The sequence below is a fragment of the Coregonus clupeaformis genome, chromosome 20, assembly GCF_020615455.1.
Source record: "Coregonus clupeaformis isolate EN_2021a chromosome 20, ASM2061545v1, whole genome shotgun sequence".
Classification (NCBI taxonomy): domain Eukaryota; kingdom Metazoa; phylum Chordata; class Actinopteri; order Salmoniformes; family Salmonidae; genus Coregonus; species Coregonus clupeaformis.
In genome coordinates, this window is record NC_059211.1 from 36166058 (window position 1) to 36173557 (window position 7500).

At 43.0% G+C, this 7500-nt stretch overlaps 1 long non-coding RNA gene across 1 annotated transcript; it reads right to left on the reverse strand.

Annotated features, from left to right (window-relative positions):
- Window positions 1–430: 430 nt before the first annotated feature.
- Window positions 431–2465, reverse strand: LOC121532865. The gene is made up of 4 exons (XR_005994403.2): window positions 2086–2465; window positions 1222–1335; window positions 1000–1097; window positions 431–468 (listed from the first exon to the last, which is right to left on the reverse strand). It is a non-coding gene; the product is annotated as an uncharacterized LOC121532865 (long non-coding RNA).
- Window positions 2466–7500: the final 5035 nt, after the last annotated feature.

Below are 7500 nucleotides of genomic sequence, written 5' to 3' on the forward strand. Positions count from 1 at the left end.
TAATGCAAGACAATGCTAGACCTCATGTGGCTGGAGTGTGTCAGCAGTTCCTGCAAGAGGAAGGCATTGATGCTATGGACCGCCCGTTCCCCAGACCTGAATCCAATTGAGCACATCTGGGACATCATGTCTCGCTCCATCCACCAACGCCACGTTGCACCACAGACTGTCCAGGAGTTGGCGGATGCTTTAGTCCAGGTCTGGGAGGAGATCCCTCAGGAGACCATCCGCCACCTCATCAGGAGCATGCCCAGGCGTTGTAGGTAGGTCATACAGGCACGTGGAGGCCACACACACTACTGAGCCTCATTTTGACTTGTTTCAAGGACATTATATCAAAGTTGGATCAGGCTGTAGTGTGGTTTTCCACTTTAATTTTGAGGGTGACTCCAAATCCAGACCTCCATGGGTTGATACATTTGATTTCCATTGATCATTTTTGTGTGATTTTGTTGTCAGCACATTCAACTATGTAAAGAAAAAAGTATTTAATAAGATTATTTCATTCATTCAGATCTAGGATGTGTTGTTTAAGTGTTCCCTTAATTTTTTTGAGCAGTGTATATATATTTACAAAAATATATATGGGTGATTGGAAATTATGCAGACAATTACATTGATGGAAATATCTGCAATATTTTCAGCTGATGTACCCCTTTTAAAAAATATATAGTAATAATAATATTTCAAGTGTGATCAGTTCCATGTAGAATAAACCATCATTCACATCATACTGTAGAAGCAGTGCTCTGCTAATAAAACAATGTGAAATATTACACAGTCTTATTCTATTGTCAGTCACAGCCGTTTACAGATACTGTACCTATCAAGATACTGTACCTATCAGCATTTTGTCTGTTGGTACATGTTAGTTGTCATCCCTTTGTATGGTGTTCCATATACACTAAGACAGTTCTCTGACATGGTTGAAGAATACACAGGGTCCTTGACTACCATTCAATTCAATAATAACAAAAGACAATGAAAAGTATGTCTTACATCATTTTATTGCTGAATGCAAGGTCTCTCCCAGTTCAGGTTTCAACCTGTCTTTTAGTCAGGCAACTCCATGACAAACCATCTCTCCTGTCCTCCATCTGTAGAAAGACAAGGTAGAGTTGATACACACTGCATTGATTACATTATCAATGGTGATTAGGTGAATTCCAGCACAGACAAGTGATAATATTTTGACCTATGACCAAATCAAATGTGACCAACCTTGAAGTGGGACGGGTGCCTGGTCATGTACTGCCTCAGACTTCTGCTCCTGATATGGTAGGAGGGTTCCCACAACACCGCTGAACAACAAATCCACCAGGTTTTGTAAGTAGCCTGTGAATTAAATTAAATACTATCACTCAAAAAACATATAGCGAGAATTTTTTATTTTTTTAAAATCTAGTTTGGAAGTAATTATACTAATAGAGTGACTGTAAGTACAGAATAGATTCAGGCCAGTGACGCCGTTACTACGCAACCAGCTGTATAACGTTACGTTGCTGAATGCTTGCTGACACATATTTGTAGCATCACATATTTGTAGCATGTTACCTAAAAATCCTTCATTTATTTTTGCCCTAGAAAAATACAAAATAGACTTTTATGAGAACAGGCATGTTGTTTTAGCACTAGCAGACAAAGCCCCCGAATGCTAGATAGCTAACATTAGTGCTAACCTAGCCCTTGATCATGACTCCCAGTTCCATTACAGTAAATGTACTGTTATCGAGAGCAAGTGCTAACCCAAACAACATGCCTGTTCTCATAAAAGTAGCTGGCTTCCTAACTTGCAAATCCGGGTTAGTTATCAATATCTTTGTCCGAGTTTAAATGAATTGGCGAAGTAGCTTACGTTAGTTAGCTAACATTAGCTAACAGGGATCAATCTTAGCTAGCAAGTTCGAGTTTAAACATTATCGATAAGATATCAAGCAGGTTAACGTTACATCTCATTAAACCTTATCGTCAGGGGCAACGTTACCTATACACACTTTTCTCTCTATGACATTACTTAACATTACACATTAGGGAGAGGCTACGTATTTAGCTAGTTACATCAAAGTTTCATAGCTAGCTACTCACCACACACAAGTCACAGCCATCATGTCATTTTGTTGTATGTAATCCATTCCTTGCCATCTTGCACAATATGGTTGAACGCATTAGAAGTTTGCACCAACTTTGTGGAAGCCCATTTTCACTCCTGTGCCGAGCAAGTGTGCGTTCGTTGCAGTGTTGACAACATGTCCACAACACATGGCAGCTGGGGGTTGGAACACATCTTAATGAATGTTTCTGACTCATATCGATGCCACGTAGGTCATTTATAACCAGAGAAGTTGGTTCTAGGAGGCAGTTCCAATTTCAGGTCATTCTACCGCATGCCTAATGGCAGTCCATGTTACCAGAACGGCCTTAATAGCCTTCACTGTCTGGGCCTAATTTCTTACCGACAACGGCAACCTAGCTCTTGTACAGTGGGGAAAAAAAGTATTTAGTCAGCCACCAATTGTGCAAGTTCTCCCACTTAAAAAGATGAGAGAGGCCTGTAATTTTCATCATAGGTACACGTCAACTATGACAGACAAAATGAGGGATAAAAATCCAAAAATCACATTGTAGGATTTTTTATGAATTTATTTGCAAATTATGGTGGAAAATAAATATTTGGTCAATTACAAAAGTTTCTCAATACTTTGTTATATACCCTTTGTTGGCAATGACACAGGTCAAACGTTTTCTGTAAGTCTTCACAAGGTTTTCACACACTGTTGCTGGTATTTTGGCCCATTCCTCCATGAAGATCTCCGCTAGAGCAGTGATGTTTTGGGGCTGTTGCTGGGCAACACGGACTTTCAACTTGAGATCTGGAGACTGGCTAGGCCACTCCAGGACCTTGAAATGCTTCTTACGAAGCCACTCCTTCGTTGCCCGGGCGGTGTGTTTGGGATCATTGTCATGCTGAAAGACCCAGCCACGTTTCATCTTCAATGCCCTTGCTGATGGAAGGAGGTTTTCACTCAAAATCTCACGATACATGGCTCCATTCATTCTTTCCTTTACACGGATCAGTCGTCCTGGTCCCTTTGCAGAAAAAACAGCCCCAAAGCATGATGTTTCCACCCCCATGCTTCACAGTAGGTATGGTGTTCTTTGGATGCAACTCAGCATTCTTTGTCCTCCAAACACGACGAGTTGAGTTTTTACCAAAAAGTTATATTTTGGTTTCATCTGACCATATGACATTCTCCCAATCCTCTTCTGGATCATCCAAATGCACTCTAGCAAACTTCAGACGGGCCTGGACATGTACTGGCTTAAGCAGGGGGACACGTCTTGCACTGCAGGATTTGAGTCCCTGGCGGCGTATTGTGTTACTGATGGTAGGCTTTGTTACTTTGGTCCCAGCTCTCTGCAGGTCATTCACTAGGTCCCCCCGTGTGGTTCTGGGATTTTTGCTCACCGTTCTTGTGATCATTTTGACCCCACGGGGTGAGATCTTGCGTGGAGCCCCAGATCGAGGGAGATTATCAGTGGTCTTGTATGTCTTCCATTTCCTAATAATTGCTCCCACAGTTGATTTCTTCAAACCAAGCTGCTTACCTATTGCAGATTCAGCCTTCCCAGCCTGGTGCAGGTCTACAATTTTGTTTCTGGTGTCCTTTGACAGCTCTTTGGTCTTGGCCATAGTGGAGTTTGGAGTGTGACTGTTTGAGGTTGTGGACAGGTGTCTTTTATACTGATAACAAGTTCAAACAGGTGCCATTAATACAGGTAACGAGTGTAGGACAGAGGAGCCTCTTAAAGAAGAAGTTACAGGTCTGTGAGAGCCAAAAATCTTGCTTGTTTGTAGGTGACCAAATACTTATTTTCCACCATAATTTGCAAATAAATTCATAAAAAATCCTACAATGTGATTTTCTGGATTTTCTTTTCTCAATTTGTCTGTCATAGTTGACGTGTACCTATGATGAAAATTACAGGCCTCTCTCATCTTTTTAAGTGGGAGAACTTGCACAATTGGTGGCTGACTAAATACTTTTTTTCCCCACTGTACATCCTCAGGCTACTTCCTCAGGCTACTTCCCCAGGCTGCTTTCTCAGGCTATTTGCTGAAGGTTGTGAGGAGGCAGACGAGTCGTTAATTCCATTCAGATGAAGGAACACGTAGCTCTGTTTCTGTTTCCTCCTGCTGCTAATAGTTGATATCATAACCCAGGCAGCAGTGGGCTTACTGTGACAGTAACTGGTTGGGTTCTCAGTGAATCACTCAAGTTCATTACCACAAGGAAAACAAATAGACTGCTCTAGTGTAGCTGTAGAAAATCCTACTGGCCCTAACTGAATAAAGTCTTAATGGGTTTATGGATATGAGATTCATTAACACTCAGTCTCTCTGTAATTACTTTACAAAAAAAACACAAAATGTCTTCTTATTTCAGGTCCACACACCGGCCAGTAACAATGGAGCTTTTGCCTCTAACAATGGAGTTTATGTCTCTAACAATGGAGTTTATGTCTCTAATAATGGAGTTTATGTCTCTAATAATGGAGTTTATGTCTCTAATAATTGAGTTTATGTCTCTAATAATGGAGTTTATGTCTCTAATAATGGAGTTTATGTCTCTAATAATGTCTCTAATAATGGAGTTTATGTCTCTAACAATGGCGTTTATGTCTCTAATAATGGAGTTTATGTCTCTAATAATGGAGTTTATGTCTCTAATAATGGAGTTTATGTCTCTAATAATGGAGTTTATGTCTCTAATAATGGAGTTTATGTCTCTAATAATGGAGTTTATGTCTCTAATAATGGAGTTTATGTCTCTAATAATGGAGTTTATGTCTCTAATAATGGAGCTTATGTCTCTAATAATGGAGTTTATGTCTCTAATAATGGATCTTATGCCAGTAATAATACTGAGTCGATGTGCAGGGGTACGAGGTAATTGAGGTAGCTATGTACATATAGGAAGGGGTAAAGTGACTAGGCAACAGGATAGATAATAGACAGTAGCAGTAGTGTATGTGGTGAGTGTGTGTGTGTGTGTGTCTGTGTCTCTGTGTGTGTGTGTGTGTGTGTCTGCGTGCGTGCGTGTGTGTGTGGAGTCAGTATGCATGTGTGCACATGATATGTGTGTGTGTGTGGGCGTTGGTAGTGTGCTGTGTATGTGTATGTGAGTATGTTGGTAGAGTCCAGTGTGTGTGCATAGAGTCAGTGCAAGAGAGTTAGTGCAAAAAGGGTCAATGCACATAGTTCTGGGTAGCCATTTGATTAGCTGTTTAGCAGTCTTGTTTAGAAGGCTTTCGGGGTAGAAGCTGTTCAGGATCATATTGGTTTCAGACTTGGTGCACTGGTACAGCTTGCTGTGCGGTAGCAGAGAGAACAGTCCATGGCTTGGGCAGCTGAAGTCTTTTAAAATGTTTTGGGTATTCCTCTGACACCGCCTGGTATAGAAGTCCTGGATGGCGGGGAGCTCGGCCCCAGTGATGTACTGGGCATTACTCACCACCCTCTGTAGCACCTTGCGGTTGCCTTGCAGTTGTCGTACCAAGCGGTGTTGCAGCCAGTCAAGATGCTCTCAATGGTGCAGCTGTATAACTTTTTGAGGATCTGAGGGCTCATGCCAAATCTTTTCAGATTCCTGAGGGGGAAGAGGTGCTGTCATACCTTCTTCACAACTGTGTGGGTGTGTGTGAATCATATTAATTCCTTAGTGATGTGGACTCAGAGGAACTTGAAGCTCTCGACCCGCTTCACTACAGCCCACTACAGTTTCCTGTAGTCCACAATCAGCTCCTTTGTCTTGCTGATGTTGAGTGAGAGGTTGTTGTCCTAGCACCACACTGCCAAGTCTCTGACGTCCTGCCTATAAGCTGCCTCATCGTCATCTGTGATCAGTCACCGTCGTGTCATCAGCAAACTCAATGATGGTGTTGGAGTCATGTTAGGCAACGCTGTTGTGGGTGAACAGAGAGTACATGAGGGGACTAAGCACACACCCCTGAGGGGCCCCGGTGTTCATGGTCAGCGTGGCGGATGTGTTGTTGCCTACCCTCACCGCCTGGGGGTGGTCAATCAGGAAGTACAGGATCCAGTTATAGGAGGTGATCAGTCCTAGGGTCCAGAGCTTGGTGATGAGCTTGGAGGAGACTATGGTGTTAAATGCTGAGCTACTGTCAATGAACAGCATTCTTACATAGGTATTCCTTTTGTCCAGTTGGGTGAGGGTAGTGTGGTTGAGGATAGTTTGGATTGAGGGTAGTGTGGATTGAGAGTAGTGTGGATTGAGGGCAGTGTGGATTGAGGGCAGTGTGGATTGAGGGCAGTGTGTAATGCAATAGAGATTGCATCATTTGTGGATCTGTTGGGGTGGTATGTGAATTGGAGTGGGTACAGGGTGTCAGGGATGATGGTGTTTATGTGAGCCATGACCTGCCTTTCAAAGCATTTCATGGCTATAGATTGAGTGCTACGGGGCGATAATCATTTAGGCAGGTTACCTTGGCATTCTTGGGCACGGGGACTATGGTGGTCTGCTTGAAACAAGTTCAGGGACCTGGTTGAAAATGTCAGTGAAGACACTTTCCAGCTGGTCAGCGCATGCTCTGAGTACGCAACCTGGTATTCCATCTGGCCCCGCAGCCTTGTGAATGTTAACCTGTTTAAAGGTCTTACTCACATTGGCAACGGAGAGCATGATCACACAGTTGTCCGGAACAGCTGGTGCTCTCATGCATGATTCAGAAGCCAGGAAGGAAGGCTTTTAGCTCGTCTGGTAGGCTCACGTCGCTGGGAAGCTCGCGGCTGGGTTTCCCTTTGTAATCCGTGATAGTTTGCAAGCCCTCCACATCCGTCGAGCATCAGAGACGGCGTAGTAGGATTCGATCTTAGCCCTGTATTGACGCTTTGCCTGTTTGATGGCTCGTCGGAGGTCGTAGCGGGATTTCTTATGAGCGTCTCGATTAGTGTCCTGCTCCTTGAAAGCGGCAGCTTTAGCTTTTAGCTCAGTGTGGATGTTGCCTGTAATCCATGGCTTCTGGTTGAGTTATGTATGTACGGTCACTGTGTGGACGACGTTGTCGATGCATTTATTAATGAAGGCTGTGACTGATGTGGTAAACTCCTCAATGTTATCGAATGAATCCTGGAACATATTCTAGTCTGTGCTAGTGAAACAGTCCTGTAGCTTAGCATACGCTTCTTTGGACCACGTCCGTATTGAGCACGTCACTGGTACTTCCTGTTTGAGTTTTTGCTTGTAAGCAGGAAGCAGAAGGATAGAGTTATGGTCGGATTTGCCAAAGGGCACCCTCATCCAGCTCTTGTTATATGCATCAGCTTCAGCAAATATTGCATAGCCTTCTATGACTCCAGAAACTCAGTTGACTTACTATCAGAAGGAAACACTGTCCATCGCTGAGAAGATTTAAAAAGAAAGGGCAAAAAGGACATCATGCCAAAATGGCATTTTGAATTACGTAAGTGACAGGCCT